We start from the raw sequence: 12,762 nt of genomic DNA, 5'->3' as shown, positions 1-12,762 counted from the left end.
TTTGGAGGAAGTAAATATTCAAATCTTTTTTTCTGCCACTATGTGACTTTGGGCAAGTCACTTACTCTGTCTGAAACTCCATTTCCTCATCTTTAAAATGAAGAAAATGTAGTAGATGACCTTTAAAACCCCTCCCAGGTTTAAATCTGTTGTTAAAATTAGTTCAATTATATGAACACATACCTATATATACTTTGAAATAAAGTAATCATATTTTCATATTACAAGTATACTATAAAATCTTTTATATATAACTTTATTTTGCTTATTATTATTTCTCTTGGAATTTATTATTTATAATATTTATAGTATTACTTAAATGAATGTAGACTAAAAAAAATTGCTGTAGTGACACCAGGGAAATAGTTGGTATTTTATCTGGTTATCAGTAGAAAAAAATCCCTGATATTTTTCACACAATATTTGATTATCAGACCTACAGAATGAGAATAACAGAGAGGATTCTGGGAAAATGGCAGAGTAGGTCAGACAATTCCAAGCTCTCAAGATTTTCCCTACACAAGAGATAAAATAGCCCCTTAGGGCAAACAAAGTGCACATAAAAGTAAATAAGGATAAAAGTACAAGGGTCTTCCTGGGACAATTCAAGAAGATTAGAAGAAAAGTCCCAGGAAGAGGTTTGGTCCAAGTGAAGAGTAAACACCTCAAGACTAGGTCCTTCCTTGTTAACAATAAGCTGCAAGCCCTTAAACAAGTAGGGAGCCCTGGGGATAGTTGGGTTGGAAAGTCACCTTAGCCCTAGCCACCTAAACATTTACCCCTGGAATAGGGAGGGCAGTTGAGTGACTAAGCCAGGGAAGATCAAGGGGAACCTCTGCTGACAAGGAACACCAGACCCAGCTGTGCTACAGAGAGCATAGGGGGCTGTTATGGCAAGTAAAAAAAAAAATAGTTAACAACTTGTTTCAGCTATTTAATTATTTAGCACCTTGTTTCAGTTCAAGTTTCCTTTAAGGCTTGCCCATGATTATATCAAGTCTTTGAACTTGTGAGCCCCTGTTGTTGATGCAACAGGAAGGGGTGGAATAGGGAGGAGCTTAATGATCATATATAAGGAGAAGCCCAGGCTGGAAGAGAGCAGAAATGAGAGTGCAGAATTGAGAAGAGGAACTTTGTGGTGGCCAGGCACTCTGTTTGTCTTTTCTGTCGCTGTTAACTTTTGTTTGTGATACTTTGTACAGAAGCCCTGGGACCTTACTAGAACCCTGAAAGAGGATTTTCTTGTCATCTATTTACAGAAGTCCTGGAGGAGGGTTTTGGAAGTCCTGGGACCATACTGAGATTTCTATTGAGTTCTCAGACCTTGTTTGTGGGTCTGTGTTGAGTTCCCAAACCTCATTGGTTGTTTTGAGTTGATTTCACAGGCAGATAGCAAATTGATGATGGTGCTGGCAATGTGAATAAATGTTTGTAATGGGAATGTAAATTTTAAAGATCTTCCCTGCCCCTAGGCTAAAGTGCACCTGGAGCCTGGGGTGGGAGGCTTGTTTTTCAGTAGATACTTTTTGATTGGCCAGTGGGTCCAGAAGGTTGTTACATTCTCTGAGCCAGGAGAAGGCTATATAAGCCCTGATTTGAGGCTTTGTTTTGGGGGCTCACTTTGAGAAGTGTTCTGTGATTTGATCAGATGAAACTCTGGGAAGCTGTTGTTGAGAGCCCCCCCTCGGCTTTGAAAAACCCAGATGTTGATTTGGTATGGATGTAATGGTTGGACAGTTTGGAAACTGTCTACTTGATCTGTTTCTCTGTCTTGATAATTCTGTCTATATATCCTGAAGTTCGGGGTGCTGACCTCTTACCCCTGAACTAGGTAAACGATGCATATTTGACTGATTAAAGTAAGGTTGTTAACCCATTTTGAGTTGCTTTCCTTTATCAAAGCAGATCTAAGAACCTGTATTGGCAGCCACCCTGGGGAAGCTTGAGGTGCTTGCTGATACAATGTTATTGTGGCTTTTTTAAGCTTTGTTTTCCCAGGAACAGAACCTGTGAGCTCCCATATGAAATGATAAATGGACAAGGAACTGGATGAAGAAATGAACAAGAAGCTGGACAAGGAACTGAGAGCTACCTGCCTTTGAATTCAGGTAACAGTTGAGTAGATTCGGGCAGGAGCTAGGACCATGGAAGAGGAACCATGGAATCTGAGAGCTAGCCTCGAGGAAAAATGAAAAGACCTCTCTTTGGGTATTTAATGCAAACTGAGAAGATCATGATTTACTGGGGCCTAGGGATGGGAAGACTTGTACTCTGTATCCTGTACCTCTTCAGGATGATTGAATTGAGGATGACTGGAAACTAATCCCCAATTAAGAAGAAAGAAGACTTTTTGACTGAGAGATTGACAGTGTGACCTAGGAGTAGAGAACTTTGACCTTTGTACTTTGTGTTCCTTAAGGAGGTTTACCCCCTAAGGATGACTGAGTTAAGGACTTACTAAATGATTATACCTCATTTGAAACTATGTGGCCACTTTGGTGAAAACTATGTGGCCACTTTAGTGATAAGTTGTTAAATTATAACATTGTGAAAGCTGTACTTTGATTTCTGTCGATGTCTGGGCTTAGTTTATTACTGAATAAATAGAGAGTTCACTATATTATATAATCACAACCTTGAAGCTGTTCACAGCAGGAGTCCTCTGGAAGTTGCTTGTGCTTGGCTTTACAGGAGTAAGAAGGAACTAGAACACCCCCAGTGAGTACAGAAGCAGTGGAGCTAAAATCCCCTGGCTGTGGGCCCTTACAGGAGGTTGAAGGTTTGGCTTTGGTTCCAGGCTAGAGGGCAGAACTGAGATCTGGGACAAGAGATACCATTCCCCATACTCCAGGGCCAGAGATGGTTACAAAAATCAAACTATTGCTACCAAAAAAAAAATGCATAGACAAAGGAGAAAGAATCCAATCATAGAAAGCTATTATGGAAATAGAGAAGACCTGGGGTCATTTTCAGAGGAGAATACTGAAGCAAAGAAACTCTCTTCTCCCCCAAAGAGTGCCATCAAATGGTCACCTGCCCAAAAATAATTCATGGAAGAACTTTAAAAAAGACTTTAAAAATCAAATGAGAAGGATGGAGGAAAAACTAAAAAAAAAATAAGGATAATCCAAGAAAAACAAGAGAAATATAAAAAGAAAGCAACCAATTAGAAAAGGAGATCCAGAATCTTAAGGAAGAAAATGACACCTTGAAAATTAGAATTGGGCAAGGTGAAGCAAACAAAGTTATAAGAGATCAAGGAATAATTAAACAAAATATAAAGAATGAAAAAATAGAAGAAAAAGTGAAACATCTTATAAGAAAAAAACTGATCTGGAGAACAGTTCAAGAGGAGAAAACAAGAATAATCAGTCTACCTGAAAGTTATGATAAAAAAGAATCTTGATACAAAAATACAAAAAATAATTAAAGAAAATTGTCCTGAAGCAATAGAACAAAGGGGGGAGGAGGAGAGGAGTAGAAATAGAAAAAAAAATCCAAAGAAAACCACTTGAAAGAGATCCTATAAGGAAAACTCATAGGAATATTACACTTAAATTCTGAAACCCCCAGCTCAAGGATAAAATGTTAAAAGCAACAAGAAAAAATCAATTTAAATATGTTGGTGCCACAATTGAAATCACACAATACCCAACAGCAGAGATAGTAATGGGCTGTAGGTCTTGGAACACTATATATTGAAGAGCAAAAGAACTGGGGCTCTGGTTGAGAATATCATGCCCAGCAAAGTTAAGCATAATCTTGAATGAAAAAAAAATGGATATATGACCAACTGTCAGACCTTCAAGACTTAAAAAAAAAACACTGAACTTAATAAAAGATTTTACATACAAGAGCCAAGAGAAACATTAGGTACATACCAAAGACTGATAACAAGGGATTCAATAATGTCAGACTGTTTCCTTTTTGTGTATATAAAATTTATATATGTTTAAGACTGTCATTTGTAAATGTGGATATAACATCATAACAAAGATTTGGGTAGACTTTAATATGATATGACTTTATAAAGTAAAACCATTTAGGAACAGCTAAAAAGAATAATTATTTTATACAAATGAGGTGCAAGAGGTAGAATAAATACAGAGGAATTAGATGGTAGGAGGAATAATAGTTCTGGTAACCTACTTTCAGTGCTAATGGGTATAAGAGGGAATAATACCTACACATCTGGAAGAGTATAAAAATCCTCTAAATTCAGAAGAAATAAAACAGTAAGGGGATGGGAAGAGGGGAGGGGACAAGGGAGTGATCTCTAGAGGGGAAGGTGAGGGAATAGATTCTAGGGTCCTACAGAAGAACATTCAGATTTATGGGAATGGGAAGATAGAGGAGGGATTCTTGGAAGGGGGGTAGGCTAAGTAATAGGAGGCAAGGTGGCAGGTGGAAGCAAAGTAGAAGAGTCAGAAGGGATAGGAAACAAGAGATATGAAATAACATTTAAAAATATCAGGAGTAGAATTTGTTAGGGAAAGTATATGTCTATATATGTATATATGAGCATATATGTATATGTTTATGTATATAATCTATTTTTATATAGTAATATATCCATACTTAACTGTAGCCTTCTGGGGGTGAGGGGTGAAAGAACAAAATAAAAAATGCACAGCAGAAAATGAAAGAAAATTTACAAGGAAGCTGTAGCAGAAAGAACCCTAGAATACCCAGGGTGGCTGCCAACACAGGTTCTTAGATCTGCTTTTCTAAAGGAAATCAACTCAAAATGGGTTAACAATCTTGCTTTAATCAAATATATGTCATTTACCTAGTTCATGGGGAAAAGGTCAGCACCCTGAACTTCAGAGAACACAAACAAGTTAACAAGCAGACAAAAAATACAGAGAAACATCAGCAGACAGGCTTCCCACTGTCTGACCATTGCATGAATACCTACTCAGTTACCAGAGAGGGAAGCACCAACATCTGGGTTTTCAAAGTTGGGGGGGGGGGCTCAATTGCTGCCCAGAGTCTCTGGTCAAATCACACAACTCTTCTCAAAGTGAGCCCCAAAGCAAAATCTCACATCAGGGTATATATAGCCTTCTCCTGGCTCAGAGAATGGCACAGCCCTCTTGATCCACTGCCCAATCACAAAGCAACAAGGTGTGGGCATTCCTGAAAATGAAGCCTTCCGCCACAGGCTCCATGTGACCACATTCAGCCTATTGGGGACAGAGTATATTTTCAAATCAAGGAAGGTTCTCAGAGTCACTTAAGCCTATCAAAGGGCCTAGGGGCAGGGAGGATCTTAGATTTCCATTCCCATAACAGAAGCAGAGAAAATAAAGACAACTCTCAACACAATGTGTAGTATTTATCATACAGATTTTCTTTAAATGAAAATTTATTATTATACATTCTGAATCCTCTCTTATGTTCTGCTATACACATGACATCCTTTTTTCTTCTCTTACTTTGTATTCAAGTTCCAATATTTAAGTTTATGATGTTTTTTTCTTTATTCTGTATTTGTGTTCTTGAGTTTGAGTCTAAAATAATTTTTTTTAAAAGAAAATAACTCATATTTATGTAGTTAATGTATTTATAATGCATTTTCCCTCACAATTACCCTGTGAGAAAAGTGGCATAATTTTTATTATCATCTTCTTTTCAGATTAATAAATAATTCAGAAAACTGAACTTGCTTTACAGGTTTAAGTAATTAATAAATTTCAGAACCAAGATTTAGACCCCATGTCTCTACTGACCCCAAGATTTTCAGGCCTAGGTCAGTTACTTGGAGAATGACGACACCATCAATAATCAATCAGTTTATCAAGTAAGATTTATTAAGTACTATGTGCCAATCACTGTTAAGTGTTGATGATTTAAAGACCCAATCACTTCCCTTGAAGAACTTATATTCTAATGGGATAGAGAACATGTATATCTTTAAAGTGTGTTAAGCTCAGAAAAGTTAGGATGAGAGCAGGCTTGGGAATAGGTTGAATGATGAATTCACTTTTAAATGAAGAATTTAAGGTGCTGGTATGATATCCAAATGGAGATGTCTGGCAGCAGTTTAAGACTATAACATAAGAGAGAAATAGAGCACTAGAAATATAGATTTAGAGCCACTTGTATAAGAAGTAATAATTGAAGTTGTAAGAGCAGATGGATGTACTGGCCTCACATTTACAATGTGACTACTCAGTCTCCCCATCTTTGAAGTGGGGGTAATAATACTTTCTCTTGGGTTGCATTGTGAATCAAATGTGATTATGGATGTAAGATACTTTGAAAAGTAAAGTACTTTGAAAACCTAAAGCCCTAAATAAATGTAAACTATTATTACTATTGCAATTTACCTTATGATTCACTTGTTAACTCATTCAGTGAAGCTGGGTACAGAAGACAGATACTTTCCTGTACTGAGTATTCCTGGGATAAACTGTAAGACTTCGAGGAGATTGTATCAGATTTCAGTGAACCAATCTCAAAATAAAATAGCCATTTCTAAGAATTGACAGGGCAGAATATGAACTGTCAGTAGGATTAGTTTGGTATGACCTGTTCTTAATGAAGCTGTGTTAATCACTGTTTACTGTATTTGATGTTCATTAACCATCCCTTTGATGATCAAGTGAAATGTGGTATCTTCCCAGAAATTTGTCAAATTCAGCAGCCCATCATCTACCTCTTTATTCTCTTAGCTTTTTTTACAATAAGTATAAGATTTGCCCTTTTCCAGTCCTGTGGACCTCTACTGCTCCTCAAAATAATTATCTGACAGGGACTCAGCAATCATATTTACCAGTTCTTTCAGTACCCAATTATGTAGTTCATCTGAGCAATTAAAAGCTATTTTACTATCCCCTTCTTTAACTTGGATATCAACTCACCATTAGACTTTTTTTGTTGTATTATTTCTAAAGTAAAGGCCATTTCCCTGGCAGAAAAAATGAGAAAAGTCAGAACTAAGCAGTTCTCCTTCTCTCTTTTGTCAGTTATAAAGGTAAAACACAATAAAAAATAGGCTTTTTTGTTTTCTTTAGGTTTCCACATCAGCCTCATCTCACTTTGAACTTTAGCACTCCAAGCACTTTATATATGACTGTGCTCTGGTCTTATATTCATCTTCTCCTACCTTGTCATTATTTTCAACTTCTGCAGCAATTATTTTAAAATTTAAATTATTTGGCAAGTTCTCTTTTCCATATACATTGGCATCTTTAGCAAGCTCCCATTTTTCCTTCTAATTATTATTGTTTTTCTTAGAGCCTTCAGGATTTCATTCTTAACATTTCCCCCATCTTTCTTGGGTTAACTTCCCTGGTAAAATTGTAATCCAGAAGATCCTACCTGTCCTTCCTCTGAACCCTTTAAAATCTGATTTATCCAAATGTAAAGTATATATCAGACTATGCTTGGTTTTTCAATCCCAAAGTCTGGAAAAAAATGGCAACTTTCACCCAGAGTTCTCATCATTTTCACTCAAGCAATCATACCTTCTCTTCCTGTACAAGACAAATCACTAATAAAATTACTATTTGTTGGTGCTTCTATACTTGAGGTTAAAATTATAATTTAGAGAAGTCAAAAAGTGACTAGATATTTAGCTTTTGACAGAGAGTTCCAGAAGATGTTTGGACAATTGAAGTCTCCTATCATAATATGTAATGCCACTATGCAAAATTTGTGGTCCATTTCATGAACTCTTCACTTATTTGCTCTTTCTTTTTAGGTAGTCTGCATTATACTCCATGACAAAATAATTTCATTTTTGTTTCTCCTTAAAATTATGATCATCCAAATGTTCTCCACTATGCTTTCTCAACCCACCCTAGATTTCCTAGATAACTAGGTTCCTAAATTTCATTAAATTAGTATACCATCTTGACAAACAAGATAAAGACACAAAGCAAACCCATTATTACTAGTCTTTGTTAGGCATGCTTCATCCCTGGCTAAGTGTCTGTCATTCCTGCAAGCAAAAGTGTATTGGAAGGTGTAATATGGGAGAAATAATTATGATTAACATTAGAGAAGGTTCTGGGGAAGAGGTAGCATTTAAAAGTTGGGTAGGACAGTCTAGATGTAGGGTACAGTCTGAGCAAAGGCGGGATCATGCAGGACATATATCAGCGGCATTGAATGGTTCAGTTTGGTCTCATTTTAGAGTATTTAGATAACAGTATTATGAAAAAGAAGATCTGAAAGAACTGGGTAGATACAGATTAAAAAGAGTCTTGAATCAGTTTGATTCATCAGGCTGATCAGTTTGAATTTTCCTCAATAAACAATATGAAGGCACTGAAGTCCATTGAGTAAAGGAATGGCATAACTATATAATAATAATGATAGCTAACATTTGTGTAGTGCTTTAAAGTCTGCAAAACACTTTGTAGATCCTCTGTGTCATTTGATACCCATAAAAGTCTTGTGAAGTAGATGGTCTTATTTTCTTTATCTTTTAAATGAGAAAATTGAAGCTGAGAGAAGCTAAGGGACTTGCCCAGCTCATAAATGTCTGAGGCGAGATTCAAACTGAAGTTTTTCTGATTCCAAGTCAGGTGCTCTACCTACTAAGCCAATCTAACTCATTAGATCTTCCTTTTTCTTTTCCACCATTATCATCTTTTTCTCTGTTCCTATCTTTTACTCCACTTTTCTTCATTATAATAGCAGTTAAGCTATTTACTAAGCTCTACAATTGACCCTTCATCACTTTCCACACCTCCTTAACACCCTATTATCCAGCCACACACAAAGTTTAGGAGCTTTATAAATGTACTTTATAATACCATTTACTCAGGGTTAAATTCTACAAAACTGACTGGGAATGATCTGATAAAGAGACTACCCTAAGGACAGAATTTTCTAGTTTCTGCTGCTTGAAGAATATAGATAATGAGGCAGATAAGATGGCAATTTAGATATAGAAGAGCCATAGCACAATACTTAACACATCATAAGCATCATAGGCCCTTGTTGTTGTTGTTCAGTTGTGTCTGACTCATCCTTACCCCATGGAGTTTTATTGGCTGTCTTGATGGTCCATGAAGTTTTCTTGGCAAAGATACTGGAGTGGTTTGACATTTCCTTCTCCAGTCAATTAAGGCAAACAGACATTATAGGACTTACTCAGGGTCACACTGCTAGTAGGTTTCTAAGGCCAGATTTTAACTCTGGTCTTCCTGACTCCAGTCCCAGCACTCTATCTACTGAAGCATATAGCTAATTCACTACAGGCCCTTATTAATGTCTATTGACTGATTGGTTGTTTGGAAATCAAAGTACCTGGATATGAATCCAACTCTTCCACTTAAGAGCTATGTGACCTTGAAAAATCATCCCTTACCTTCAGAAGGTTGTTTCCTCATCTATAAATGGAGCAAATAATACCTTCCCTGTTAAATTTATGAGGTGGTTGTGAGAATCAAACATTATAATTTATGTAAAGCTTTTTGTAAATTATATATCCACATCTGCTCTCATTATCACTACTATTGTGGGAGGGGCAGAGTAAGTGAGGTAAAAGTAATTGATGTGGATGAAGATATTTTGAAGATAGAAAATATGGCATACTGCTCTTACCTTTTGTTGTGTAACTCTATAGATACATATTGCTAATTTAGACCTATTCTTTAAGGCTTATTCATTAACCTGGAAATCCTAGAACAAGAACTATTTAATTTATGTAGCACAATATTGGTACCTGTACTATACATGTTTAACCACTGGTTTGCATTCTTGGTAGCTTATGTTTCAGCAGTTCATTTCAACAAAATGTGTTAAGCACAAGTCACTGTGAGGCACTGACTTTCTATCTCTGGGGCAGAGATGGAAATGAAATAGTCTCTACCCTCAGGGAGTTTACATCCTACTGAAGGGAGATTTACTTACTTCTTGAAGAAGTAAATACAATCTATACAAAATCATTTCAAGAGGGAGAGAACACTAACATCTGGAGGAGTCCAGATTGGACAAAGGCAGGAACCCCTTCTTCATAACCAGTCAAAACCTTTACTAAAAAAAATCACCCAATTATGTCACTGATTCTTAATTCAATTTAGTTCATTCAGCATTTATTAAGTATCATGTAAAAGGCAATATGAAAATTACAAATTGATGATTCAGAAGAATATATTACCAAATAAACAAAGTTTAACAGGAACTCTTTCCTACTTAGCACATTTTTTATCTATTTTACAATTTTATCACATTATTTAATATTTTCTCCAATTTCTTTTTTATAACTTTTAACTGTCAGCTTTTCCAGGATTAATTTCTGTGTCCTTCTACTCAAGGGTCAGCTTCTCCACCTAGCTGCTAAGCAACTTAGCCTTCTTCAGGGTACATAACTGGCAATGATTATTAGCTGGTAGGTGTACAAAGCAATTGAATTGAATTGCCCTCACCCAATCCAATTACAAAGACAGATGATCATTTTCTCCCCTTTTTTTCTGGAACCAGAAGAGCAACTCAAACTGAGCTAATGCTCAACATGATTGTTCCTAGCCTTCAAGTCTGGACAAATGACTAGTCCAGTCAAAAGACCTTTTTGAGTGCTGTAGGACTGGAAAGATGTTAATACACAAGGAACCTGAGTACTTAGACAGTTTTGGACAAAAATTCAGTACCAGGGTGGGAAACCTGTAGCCTCAAGGCCAGATGTGACCCTCTAGGTACTCAAGAGCAGCCGCTTGACTGAATCCAAGCTTCACAAAACAAATCCCTTTAATAAAAGGATTTGTTCTGTAAAACTTGGACTCAGAAGGCCATACCCAAAGACCTAGAAAGCCACATGTGGCCTCAAGGCCACAGGTTCCCCACCCTTGCTGCACTATTTATAATTGTAATAGTAATGAAATTTGAAGATCCCCTTATATTGCCGAGCTAAGAGGTACTTAGCACTTAGTTTCAAATGAAGCCTCTTTAAAGAAACAGAAGGTATGAACCCATGTTGCTGATGTAACAGGAAGGGGCTGAACAGGGAGGAGGTAATACCATATATAAGGAAAAGCCCCAGCTGGGAGAGTCAGAATGTCTTGGGGCAAGCATTGTGGAGGCAGAACAGCTACTGCTGGAGAGACAGAGAGAGACAGACAGACAGACAGACAGAGAGAACTTTTCTCAGTGAGCATCTGGAAGCTGGGCTGCTACTAAGCAATTCTGATTTTAAGAACAGGAGAAGGCCAGCCACAGCTGCCAAAGATTTCTGACAGCCAGCCTGAGCTGCCAGAGGAAGCATGGCTGTTGTGTTGGTACTTTGTCTGCAGCTTTGTTAAGCTTTGTCTTCCCAGGAACAGAAACTGTGAAGGACTTGAGGTGGACTGGACACTGTGAGCTTCAATATGAACAGGAACTGCAGGGAGAGCTGGACAAGGAACTGGGAGCTGTCTGCTTTTGAACCCAGGTGACAATTTGGTAGATTTGGGCAGGAGCTGGGACCATGGAAGAGGAACCATGGAAACTGAGAGCCTGCCTTGAGTTAAGATGAAAAGACCTCTCCATGGGTACTGAATAATGACTGATGAAATTATAACTTACTTGTGACGTAGGGGTAGATGGCCTTTGTATTTTCCACTACCCCTTAAGTGGGTACTGAGTTGTGATGAAATTATAACTTATTTGTGACCTAGGGGTGATTGGCCCTTGGACTTTCCACTACTCCTTAAGAGGGTATTGAGTAGTGACTGATGAAATTGTAACTTAATTGCATTCCATGGGTGGAGGACTTTGACTTTTGTACTTTGTGATTGAATTAAAGACTTTGTGATTAACTAAATAAATGTACTTTGTTTAAAACTATGTGACCACTCTGGCGAAAACTATGTGGCCATTTTAGTGTTAATTTTGTTAAGTTGTGAACATTGTAAATGAAAGTACTTTGTTCTCTGTGAATGTTTAGTCTGATTTGTTACTGAATAAATAGTTAGCTATACTATGTAATCAGAACCTTGAAAGCTGTTCACAGTAGCAGTCCTCTGAAAAGCTGCTTTTGCTTGGCTTTACATTAATATATTGGAGTTACTGGCTTATTAGCCACTGCCTTTGGGCAAACACAAGTTATCAATCAATTTAATTCATACTGACACTTTTTCAAAACTGCCTTTTTTTTCAAACCTGAACATTTTTTCTGACCTTAATCAATGTAGTCAATGTTAAACACATCTAGCAGTGATCTTGAAGCTACATAACTACTAGGTGGATGACATCTAAATGGAAGGTTATATTCAATTGTGTAATGAATGTGTCATTCTTGAGAACACACAAGTGGAATTCTGTAAAAGTCTGTCATGAGATGTCTTCACCAATGGCAAGTTAAAGTTTGCAGAAGACAATAAGTTTGCAGAAGACATCTATGTTGGAGAGAAGTAAGATAGTCCTTTTGAGGTACAGGTAACAATAATAATATCTGACATTCATATAGCATTTTAAAGTTTTCATAGTCCTTTATTTACATTAGTCATTCATTCCTCAAAATAATCCTGTAAGCAATACACATATTATTGTCCATATTATAAAAACCAATGCCCAGATGAATGTACAGGTAAATTATACCAAATATTCAAGAATATTAACTCCAATGTTTTTAGTTTGAAAAGTGAGAGAAAGAAGGCATTCTACTAATCTCCTTGTATAGACAAATGTGATCCCAGTACCAAAACCAGGAAAAGATAAAGCAAAGAAAGAAAATATTGGAAGAAACCAAGGCTCAGAGAGCTCATATGACTTTTCTAAGGTCACATACATAAGTAGTAAGAGTTAGAGGGAGAATTTTAATCTAGTTCC

At 36.9% G+C, this 12,762-nt stretch overlaps 1 protein-coding gene across 1 annotated transcript in view; it reads left to right on the top strand.

The window, feature by feature from the left end:
- CNTN5 (contactin 5) overlaps window positions 1-12,762 on the top strand; it is a 1,715,246-nt gene that overhangs the window by 1,471,999 nt on the left and 230,485 nt on the right. The gene's annotated exons all lie outside the window — the stretch shown is intronic.

This window comes from Petaurus breviceps, unplaced genomic scaffold, assembly GCF_028583685.1.
Source record: "Petaurus breviceps papuanus isolate PSGF00001 unplaced genomic scaffold, PetGlider_PUasm1.0 91133, whole genome shotgun sequence".
In the NCBI taxonomy this organism is placed as follows: domain Eukaryota; kingdom Metazoa; phylum Chordata; class Mammalia; order Diprotodontia; family Petauridae; genus Petaurus; species Petaurus breviceps.
The sequence above is the reverse complement of the archived record's forward strand: the minus strand, read 5'-3'. Positions and strand labels throughout refer to the sequence as shown.